Below are 12,230 nucleotides of genomic sequence, written 5' to 3'. Positions count from 1 at the left end.
CAGAGTTATGATGTAGAAATTTGGTGTCTTTAGCAAATGTTCATAAAATCAACTTAAAATCAGCTTTGCAACTTTGTCCAAGTCATGGAACCATTATCTCGTAACTGGAAAAAGCTAGAATTTGGATGTGTAATACTAGCTTAAAGATTATTCAGGTGTGTTTCAAAAGATGCGAGATATAATTTTGAGCAACTTCTTCCAAGACACCCTGTCTCTAAAACGTCGAAAAAGGGTAGAAAATATTTTTGACCGTCTTTATTCACACTAAGATTTTTTTACAGTATACCGTAATTTTTTACCGAATATGGAACAGCTGAACATTCGGTAATCAATTCGGTATTTTTTTTTTAATTTACAATCCGTTCGGTAAATTTTGTTCACTTTGTGAGCTGTCAAAATGTACGGACCAGGACTGTAAATTTTGCTGAATGATCGGTGAAGTTTGCAATATAGCGTTCGGTATAATTTTTACCGAATGGCTGTACTTAATTTGCCTGAATTAATCATTAATAACATGATTTTTATTGATTAATTAATCATTTATTTGACTAATCATTTATTTATTATCTATAAACATACATTTTCATCGTGCGTCCGTATATAAAGTAAGAACCTGACCGTGGTTAGCGACCCAGTAGCGAACCGTGCACAAATTCGCTTTTTGCTGTTGGGGACGAGGTTTGTGTGTGAGATTTGGCCATTTAATGTCCATGTCGTCTGAAAGCAATTGTCCAAGAAATGAAGAAGCATTATATAATTTATACTTTCGATGTAAATTGGACGGATTATAGGAAAAAAGTAACGTACTTACTATTCACTAAGGTTAGCTAAAGAACTTTCAACTTCAAAATGACAGCAAAGCTTTACAGTGTGAAGTTTGCAAATCTGTTCTGTATTTTTTACAAAAGTCTGGTACATTACTGCTGTTTGTTTTTGTAAAAGATTATATTTACAACACATTCGTCACAATGTTTACAGTATTGCGGAATTGTAGCAATTTACGATTTAGATCAGTAATTTTGATTTACAGTTTTCGGTAGATTTCTATAAATTACGGAAATTCAGCAGTTTTGATTGCGGAAAATTGGTAAATCAATACTTTTTACAAAGTTTTCGGTAAAATTTATATTTTACAGAACGAATCCAGCAAAAAAAAATTTAAGAAATTTGGTGTTTTCATATTCGTGCCACTGTGGACCGTTCCGATAATTATAAATACACTAACGATGAACCATCATTTCAAACTGCGTAAAATATTTCACAATATTCTGGCTGGCCTACTCTAACACGTGTTGTTAGTTTTTTTTTTTAATATTTTGCGAGGAAATGTGAAAATGCGTGGCCTTACTCCTTAACAAAGAAAACGGATTGTGCAAAAATGGTGTATCGTGAGTGGACTTTCCTTAAGACAACTGGCTAAGCAGAAGGGTGTGAGATTTGGAGCAGCACAAACCGCATTACGGAATTATGAAGAATCATGCACTTTCGGAGATTCTCCGAGGCGTGGAAGAAAACCTGGCCCCGTTGACCCTGCAATCGACCGGAAGATAAGAGATCGTTTTAAACAGCATCCATCAGCATCAGTGCGAGATGGGGCGAAGAAGATCGGTACTTCGGCAACAAATGTCATGCGAGTCAAGGAAAGATTGGGATTGGAAACCCACCGGAAGTAGAAGCAACCAAAACGGAAACGAGAGCTCGGAAGCTGTACGACTCAATGTTGGGGAAAAATCGGGTTGTATAATTATGGATGATGAGCCATACGTGAAACTCGATTATCAGACTCCGCCAGGACCGCAGTTATACCAACAATCAATACGAAACTATCGATTTTAAACTGGCTCACTACCGTATGCGTGATAATGTTTGCACCGTCGTACAGATAAGGTTCCCGTTTCACCTGTGCATATTGCGCATTTCACACCAAACTGGACTAATAAGCGCGTTTTCACTTATTAAAAAGTGTGATTAAAGTGCGAGCTTCCGTCTAATCGTCTTGGTGTTTTCGGTGCACTTATTTCTTATAATGCAAGCAATAAGTGCTCCGAAGACACCAAAACGATTTGACGCAAAAGTGCGCATTTATCACACTTTTTGTATTTTTGGGGCAGTCCAGTTTCAGATGCAATCAGCAATACAATGCCTTGGTTTTCTTTGCATGCACGTAACCCAAAGCTCATACCGTAGTAGGCTGTGTATAAAAGAAAATGATTTACTTAGTTTGACAGTTCCACCATGACGAAGTGGCAGCGTATTCGTGATTTGTCCCACGCGCAAATGTCGCAAAAAGACATTTCAATCGCCGTGGGAGTGTCCCGGTGGACCGCCAAAAGGGTTTTAGACCGGGAAAAGAAAGGACAACTATCCGCGAAGGCCACAGGTCGTTCGAGATCAGCTCTGGTTCCGAGGGTTATCGCTGCTGTCAAAAAGAAGATTCGGGTGAATCCAGTGCGTTCAATAAGGAAAATGGCAAAGGATCACGGGATCAGTGACTTTACGGGCACGTAAGATCGTAAAGGAAGATTGCGAGGCGAAGTCGAGGGCACGGCAAAAAAACTCACATGATTACCAACTGCATTCTACACAGCAAAAAAATAATTTTGATATCACGTCAAAGTGGATGCACTACAATCATGTCGTAAATATGGTGTAATATTACTTGCTAAAAAGGACAAAATTATCATTAATACAATGCATGAACTGACATTACGCTGCTTTTACTGCATTTGTTTATTTATGTGGTCATAAAAATTACATGAAATTTTCGACATGATTGTGGTGCATCCACTTTGATGTGATAGGTATCAAAATTATTTTTTTGCTGTGTACGAGTCGAACGATGCAAGAAAATCTTGAACTACCTTAAGCGAAAAAATCCGGTAATCCTGTTCACCGACGAGAGCATGTTTACCGTCGATCCCGTATCAAATTCCAGAACCGACTGATATATTAGTTCTCTTCCAACACGTTCTGTGCCGACGAGCACAAGAACGTGTATCTGACCAAGCATCCTGCTAGCGCTATGGTGTTTGGATTGGTGGCTTCCGATGGCAAAAAAAATGGACCCGGTGTTCATTCCAGAAGGCGACAAGGTCAACACGGAGGTCTACATCGGGATTTTAAGTAAGTATATTCTTCCGTGGATCAAATATTTAATAGTACGGTCGTAAGCCAAATGTTGTATTTCAACAAGATGGGGCTCCGTGCCACACCTCGAACCGCACCAGTTCTTGGCGAAGGATATGTGGCCGCCATCCAGCCCCGATCTTAATCCGCTGGATTACTCAATGGTGCTCACGCATACGGTACTTGACTAGCCTATTGGTTCTTATCAAATCGATTAACGTGCCCCATTCTAGTCGAATTTTTAGTACTACACAATGTTTGTTTTGATTTGCCATGAAAGTTTGACAAATAAAAGGAGGGGTTCGTGGATTTACCTCTATGGTTCTACCTTTGTTGTAAACAAACCCTGGGTGTGACAGTTGAATTCAACGCCTGTTTTAAAATCTGAAAAATGTCCCATATTTATCTGGAAACCAGATATTTTATTTTGCACAAATGGTGCTCAGAAGGGCTCTCGTGCAGAAAAATTGCAGTGTACAAAATCATCATACAGTTTGGAGAAAAGTACACTATTATGGATTTGCCAAAAATTTAAAGGCAGACAAAGCCCATTGGACCCAGATTTGGAGAGAAGAGATGTACAGTTCCTTACGTCACAGCATTCCTACTCCTTGCGGGAAATTGCGCAAACACTAGGGGTCAGCGTTGGAACGGTTCAGAATATGAAGAGGAATAACAACATTCTAACGTACCGGAAGCAAAAAGCACCGAAGAGAACAGAATATCAACAAATTCGTGCCAAGAAACGCTCCCAAAGGTTGTATTCTCAGCTACTTGAGAAGAAATTCGGTTGTGTGCTTATGGATGATGAAAGCTACAGGGTGAGGAAAAATTATCCGTGTTTTTTTATTCTCAGTTTATAGCTCGAATTTGACAGATGCTGAAATGAGCACACCTCTGCCAATTGAGACGTTGATACATAATTAAAAAAACGCTTGTAGTTTCCTATGAATCGGTTCACGTGTATTGCCGTAATGAAGTCCAGTCCACTACGAAGTGCGGTAATTAAGCTTTATAAACCAGGAATTCGTCCGGCACGGTATTGCAAAAACATTGCAAATGCCTTCGCAAACAGTTCGGGAAGCTATAAAACGGTACCATGAACTCGGAAATTTGGAGGACCGTTCAGGAAGAGGCAGAAAGAGAAGTGCGAGGACCCCTCAGAACCAGAACATACTTTGTCTTAGGATTAATCGAGATTCTAGACGGTCTATCCGAAAAATGACGGAATCATTTAAAATCGACCCAAAGTCAGTACGAACTATTCTACGCAAGGACTTAGGATTGCATTCTTACAAATTTTCGAAGAATCATTACCTAAATGACAGGATGAAAAGGAATCGGTACCAAAAATCCAAGATTTTATTGAAGGATTTCGGCAATGGTTGGCATCGCACGATTTTATTCACCGATGAGAAGATTTTCACTGTCGAGCAATACCACAACCACCAAAACGATCGCCAGCTATTGCCAAAGGGTTCTTCTAACCGTACGAATGTTGCCAGATCACATCATCCAGCTTCGGTAATGGTTTGGGCGGAAATTACGGCTTCCGGTAAAACTCCCTTATTATTTATCGAAAAAGCGTCAAAATCAACCAAATAGTCTACCAGAAGCTGCTGACGGACACAGTTGCATCTTGGGCACGTACGCATTTCGATAACAACGATTGGACATTTCAACAGGATTGGGCACCATCGCATGGAGCGAAAAAGACGCTGGAGCTTTGTAGCAAACTTTTTCCTAGATATTTGACAAAAGATTAATGACCTTCAAACTCTCCTGATTTAAATCCAATGGACTATTCCGTCTGGTCTATTCTTGAGTCCAGAGCCTGTACTAAGTCACACATATCTTTAGATCATCTGAAAGCAAGTTTGACAAAAGTTTGGGATGCAATATCTGTGGAGGAACTAACGTCCATTGTCGATAATTTCCCTAAGAGGTTGAAGGCGTGTTTACGAGTCAAAGGAGCACATTTTGAGAAATTGTTGTGAATATCATAAACTATGTTGGTGCACCTACATTTCCCATAAATATGTTGTAATTCAATACACAAGCAATGAAGTTACGACTAAATCATTAAACACGGATAATTATTCCTTACCTGGTTTGTATCTGCATCGGCTACCTCGAAGTCCATTGCTCGTTTGACGTCCTGCACGTTTCTAGCATACTGTACACCCCGACTGCTCTGAACGACGACTTTGGCACCTTCCCGAGTCAAAACAGTGTACCTTTCCTTCGAAAACAATGGATCAACTTTGTTTTTTTTTTTTTTTTTTTTTTTTTTTTTTTTTTTTTTTTTTTTAACTCTTTATTTGTTCCAAATTCAAAATAAATTACATTTCATTTTAACCTAGGTGCTCCAGTTACTGCAGTAACGTACCAGCCTTAATTGTTATGATATATATCTAAGTGTTTTTACATTGTTCATGTCTTGGCAATTCAGTATTTTAAACAGGTTTTTTAACCTGCATGTCAGTATAACAATTGATATCTTAAAACTAAAAACTAAAACTAAATCTTATCTAAGTATAAAGGGAATTAATCGTTGCAATTGAGGATTGCAACGATTTTTGCCTGAAATTATTCATTATTTTGTTGGACATTTGTGCTAAAGTCTCAACATTCGAAATTCTATGTACTTCGGTTGTACTGTACCAGGGAGGCAACTTCAAAATCATTTTCAGAATTTTGTTCTGAATCCTTTGAAGTGCTTTTTTCCTGGTAGTGCAGCAACTAGACCATATTGGTACAGCGTAAAGCATGGCCGGTCTAAAAACTTGTTTAAATATTAGAAGTTTATTCGTCAGGCAAAGTTTGGATTTCCTGTTTATAAGAGGATACAAACATTTAATATATTTGTTACATTTGGCTTGAATGCCCTCAATGTGATCTTTAAAAGTTAATTTTTGGTCAAGTATTAATCCAAGATATTTCACTTGGTTTGACCAGGAAATTGGAACTCCGTTCATAGTGACTATGTGACTACTACTAGGTTTCAAAAACGAAGCTCTAGGCTTATGTGGAAATATTATAAGTTGAGTTTTGGAAGCGTTGGGAGAAATCTTCCATTTTTGTAAATAAGAAGAGAAAATATCTAAACTTTTCTGAAGTCTGCTGCAAATAACACGAAGACTTCTTCCTTTAGCGGAAATGCCTGTGTCATCAGCGAACAAAGATTTGTGGCAACCCTGAGGCAAATCAGGGAGGTCCGAAGTGAAAATGTTATACAATATAGGCCCAAGAATGCTACCCTGAGGAACTCCTGCCCTAACAGGTAGTCGATTAGATTTGGAATTTTGATAATTTACTTGAAGAGTTCTGTCAGTTAAATAATTTTGAACTAATTTCATAATATAAAGTGGAAAATTAAACTTTTTCAATTTAGCAATCAAACCTTCATGCCAAACACTGTCGAATGCTTTTTCTATGTCTAGAAGAGCAACTCCAGTTGAGTGGCCTTCAGATTTGTTTGAACGAATTAAATTGTTAACTCTTAAGAGTTGATGAGTAGTTGAATGCCCATGGCGAAATCCAAACTGCTCATCTGCAAAAATTGAGTTCGTATTGATGTGAAGCATCATTCTATTCAAAATTATCTTTTCAAAAAGTTTACTTATTGAAGAAAGCAAACTTATTGGACGGTAGCTAGAAGCTTCAGCTGGATTTTTATCCGGCTTCAAAATTGGAACAACTTTTGCATTTTTCCATTTATCAGGAAAGTATGCCAAATGGAAACATCTGTTAAATAATTTTACCAAGAAAGACAAGGTACTCTCTGGGAGTTTTTTGATGAGGATATAGAAAATTCCATCATCACCTGGAGCTTTCATATTTGGAAAATTTTTAGTTATAGACCTTACTTCGTCCAAATCAGTCCCCCAGGAATCATCAAAAATATTTTCCCGAGAGAAAATATTCAGAAAATCCCGAGCAACCTGATTCTCAATAGGACTAGTAAGACCCAAACTGAAATTATGGGAACTCTCGAATTGCTTAGCAAGTTTCTGAGCTTTTTCCAAATTTGTGATCAAAATTTTACCACCTTCTTTAAGCGCTGGAATAGGCTTTTGAGGTTTTTTCAAAATTTTTGTGAGTTTCCAAAAGGGTTTGGAACTCGGGTCTAATTTAGAAATATTATTTTCAAAAGTTTTGTTCCTCAGGGCAGAGAATCGCTTTTTAATTTGTTTTTGCAAATCCCGCCAGATAACTTTCATGGCAGGATCGCGTGTTCTTTGATATTGTCTCCTACGGACATTTTTAAGACGGATCAAGAGCTGAAGATCATCGTCTATTATAATTGAATCGAATTTAACCTCGCATTTTGGTACTGAGGCAGCTCTTGCTTCAACTATAGAAGTAGTCAGAGATTCAAGAGCATAATTAATTTCATCTTTGGTTTGCAAAGGAATGTTTGGATCGAAGTTATATTCCATAAATGTTCGATACTGCTCCCAATCAGCTCTATGGTAATTGAAAGTAGAGCTGTTGGGATTACAAATTATTTCTTGGGATATTTCAAAAGTTACTGGAAGGTGATCAGAACCGAAGTCAGCATGGGTAACCAATTGGCTACAAAGTTGACATGAATCAGTTAAGACCAAATCAATAGTGGAGGGATTTCTTGCAGAAGAAAAGCATGTTGGGCTGTTTGGATATTGAATAGTGTAATAACCTGCAGAACAATCATCAAACAGAATATTACCATTGGAATTGCTTTGAGCATTATTCCATGAGCGGTGTTTTGCATTAAAATCACCAATAATGAAGAATTTAGACCTATGACGGGTAAGTTTCTGGAGGTCACCCTTGAGAAAATTCTTTTGCTGGCCTACGCATTGGAATGGCAAATAGGCAGCTATAAACGTAAGTTGTCCAAATTTTGTTTCAACAGAAACCCCCAAAGTTTCAAAAACTTTGGTTTCAAATGAAGAAAGAATTTTATGTTTGATTTGTCTATGAATAATGATGGCAACGCCACCACAGGGTCCATCAAGACGATCATTTCTATAAATCAAGTAGTTTGCGTCCTTCTTAACCTTATGGGCAGGTTTAAGGAACGTTTCAGTTATAACGGCAATATGCACGTTATGAACTCTTAAAAAGTTAAATAGCTCGTCTTCATTATCTTTAAGAGATCGAGCATTCCAATTTACAATATTTAATGCTTTAAAATCCATTACTGAATTTTAAAGTCATGACAATATTATTTGCAAATTTTACTCCAGTTTGAATAGCATCAAACATGGAGTTAGATTTAAGCATATCAGAAATCATGTCAATTAATGAATTCTGTAAAAATTCCATTTTGGGGGCAGTAATGCTTCCTAAGTCAAAATTGTCAAAATTTCCATTAGAACGTTGGTTAGTATTTTGATTTCTACCCGCTGCAATAGCAGCATAGGTAGCTCCATTAACTCGCTGAACATTGTTAGCAGCGAGGGGAGTAGGTACAGATGAAACATTTGAAGCAGGGGTGATATTTGTACCTACGGGTACGAATGTAGAATTTGTTCCTCGCTGATCGTTGTTAACAGCAGAGGAATTTATACCTGGTCGGAAACGTGGAGCGTTTCCTACCTGACGGTTAGAACGAGATTGTAGGATCGCTTTGCGAGTCTTACAGTCCCAAAAATTGGATTTGTGGTTTTCACCACAATTTGAACATTTAAATTTCTTAGGATCTTCCTTCACAGGACAGTCGTCCTTTGCGTGAGAGGAATCACCACAATTCATGCATTTAGCTGGCATGTAGCAATTTTTAGTTCCGTGACCCCATCCCTGGCACTTACGGCACTGGGTGAGGTTTTGGAAATTTCCTCCAGTCTTCCTGAAGTGTTCCCACTTCACTCGGACATGGAGCATAAGGCTAGCTTTTTCTAAGGCCTTAAGGTTGTTTAGTTCACTAGACTTGAAGTGAACTAAATAAAAATCATTAGAAATCCCGTTGCGCGAATCGCCAGGACGGGATTTCATTTTCATTTTGATTACTTGGAGTGGCACAACTCCAAGTAATTTTGCCAGTTCATCTTTGATCTGATCCAGGGATTCACCACTGGGCAGTCCTTTCATGACAACCTTGAACACACGTTCAGTTTTGGTGTCGTAAGTAAAAAAAAAATTAAAGGGTTGTGTCCTAGACACGACCGCAGTATGACGTAGAACCACACAAAATTGATATTTTCATGCATTTTTGACTATTATACTTTATCTTAAAATTTTCAAGTATTTCAATGTTTCGGTTATGGTTAACTCAAAACAATTTACACATTTTTCTTGACAAATATCCATGTGAAATTCCACATGATTTTCATTCGACCACACATAAACAGAATCCACTCAGAAGACACATGAAATTTATACGCAAATGAATAGTATGTGTGGTCACGCATGGTTTTTATATGTACCGTAAAACGGGGTATCTTTGATAATACGGGTAGCTTAGATAATATAATTTAGAGATTAAATTTACCCGCTACGCTTTTTCCAAATTAGAAACATTGGTTCCATATTATAGCTTAGGGTATTTCCGTTGATATCATATATAGTTTTTATATAGTATGTCTTACATATTTTACAAACATATTAAAAAACAATTTTCGTGTTTTTCGCCTGTTTGAAAAACCACTCTAACCATCACTTATGAAATGTATTTCATATATAGCCATCACAAATTCAATGTTGTATTCTTATTGCTTATGATGTTTTCTGATTATATACTCATTCAAAGTTTCATATTTAAAGAACTAAATTGTTTGAGTTTCAGCCATTTTTTTCTACATTCATCGAGCATTATCAAAGTAACCCCAAATCAAAAAACTGAAGTTCGGTCACAAAGCTAAAAAAAAAATAGTGCGAATGCTTTAGATTCCGTTAAACATATTACTAAGGAATTGACTCTTGAATCCTAAGTACTTGTTTTAAACATATAAAATTTGAAAAACATTCATTGGTGTAAAAATTATTTGGAATATACTTTAAACAACTATCAATGTTACCCCGTTTTACGGTACACACTTATGTCGTTTTCGTTTTTGCGGTGTAGCTACACCGGTGCTACACTGCCGTACACCGAAATAATTGAGGGTGTAGATATAGGATGCACTTTTGTTTACAAACAAATGATGTTGAGCTGTCAAAGACTCATACTTATTCCTGCTTACACTACACCAGTGCTACACCGCAAAAACGAAAACGACATTAGAAATTATCACCGACTTCGGTAATTTTTACCGAAATCTGAACAGCTGAACTTTTCGGTAAAATTTATGCATTTCAATTCAATTGCTTTTGCTTTTTTTTTGTTAGGAGAAGTTGTTGAGGGGGGGGGGGGGGAGATTGTTGTGAAGGGGGGAGGGGGAGAGGTTGTTGTGAAAGGGGGAGGGTGTTTACATAAATTACACCGTGATCCACCTTTAGCCGCTGATTTGGTCCTGCTTACTGCAGGACCAAGTGCCACGCCGTCCGAAGCGACAATGAGCAAAGCATGACAGCAGCGCTGTTTTATATCTTTTCAGGTTCAGAACCTGATAGGATTTCCCGCCGTTTTTTATGAATGGGGCGGAGCCAAAAGTTTCTTTTGTGCAGAATATGTAAAAAAGGATGGACTTTGGATGTTAATATAATTGCATATATAGAGGTACCAGATATGTTCTACAGTCAGTTGTTGGTAATGCATCGAGTGTATGTCTCCTATTAAGCAACATTTTTTTGATAATGTTGGCTCTGCATGTAAAAAATAAATTGTTCATACATTATTAGGGTTTGCTTAAAATTTATTTCCCGAAAAAAAGATCGTCATAGTCCATGTCTTTCTCGGGTTATTGTTAAGGGGAGGGGGAGGGGATTGTTAAGCGGGACGGGGTTTTACATGCACGTTTTTTTCAAGTCTCATTCCTTTACATGCACGTTTTTCCAAGTCTCATTCCTCATTGTGGTGGACACGCCGTGAACCACCTTTAGACGCTGACCTAGTCCTGCTTGATGCAGGACCTAGTGCCACGCCATCCGAAGCGGTAATGAGCAGGGGCATGAGGGCACCGCTGATTTATATCTTTTCAGGTTCAAGCAGAATGATGTGCAACCAAGTGGTATTCGTTTATGATGACTGGGTTTGGGAAAAAGGCTTATTTCATGAAATCAGTGATAAAATTATCAATGTACATTTTCAAAAGTTTAATTACAGAAAAATTGGAAAAATATTTATTTCAACAGGTTCGTAATGTAATATCCTATCGATTGGCGTATTTGGATTTTAATTTCATCTATAAATGACAAAGTTACAAGCGTTCAAAACCTAACACTCCTTCACCACACATATTTTTTGATTTGCACCCCAGTATAGTCGACAAAGACGTAGTTCTACGTCAAAATTTGTGCTTCTTCTCAGTAAGATACTTGAGAAGACATTTAAATCCATCCAAGGTTTCAGCCAATACACGGCATTCACCCCGACGTCCAATTTGTAGTGAAAACTTAACTTTCACGAAATTCAAAAGTTCCATGCGAAGAGCATGGAAATCGGTAGTGGTTATCACAATAGGGGGAATCTTTTCCTTCTTGGCATTAAGCCGGGAAAGTTTACTAGAATTTTTCTTGGATGATGGATCATTCTCATCATCCGTGAGCAAATCAAATTGATTACTCAAATTAATTTCATCAGAAGGGGGGTCAAGAGTTTGCCCCTTTCTTTTGCGTTTAGGCGCCATGGCGGCAGTAAATTTTTATCCAAATCGACTTCCAAGCAGATTACTATAAGAATCTGAAGGATCGAAGAGGAATTTTCCAAATCGATATCCAAGAAGGATTACCTCGGGTAGGGTCCAAACAAGGATCGAAGAGGAATAAGAGTTGAACAAGGTAGAAAATTTTTACAGGTTGAGCACTGAAAAGTGCTGTTAAAATTTGTTGTAGCTTTAGGTAGTAGTAACACTTCCTTCAGCAAAAAGCAAATAGATCCGCACGGCAAGAGAGCACGATGCGGACTGATCAACTTTGTTTGATTTTGCGACCGCAACTACGACCCTGTCACCGGCCTTGATGTCGGAAAGCTTAGCTCCTCTACGGTTGTCCGCGTAGCCCTTGCTCACAAATTTCGA

Source organism: Ochlerotatus camptorhynchus, unplaced genomic scaffold, assembly GCF_037179485.1.
Source record: "Ochlerotatus camptorhynchus isolate MF236.1 unplaced genomic scaffold, CSIRO-AGI_Acam_v1.1 ptg000007l, whole genome shotgun sequence".
Taxonomy (NCBI): domain Eukaryota; kingdom Metazoa; phylum Arthropoda; class Insecta; order Diptera; family Culicidae; genus Ochlerotatus; species Ochlerotatus camptorhynchus.
The sequence above is the reverse complement of the archived record's forward strand: the minus strand, read 5'-3'. Positions refer to the sequence as shown.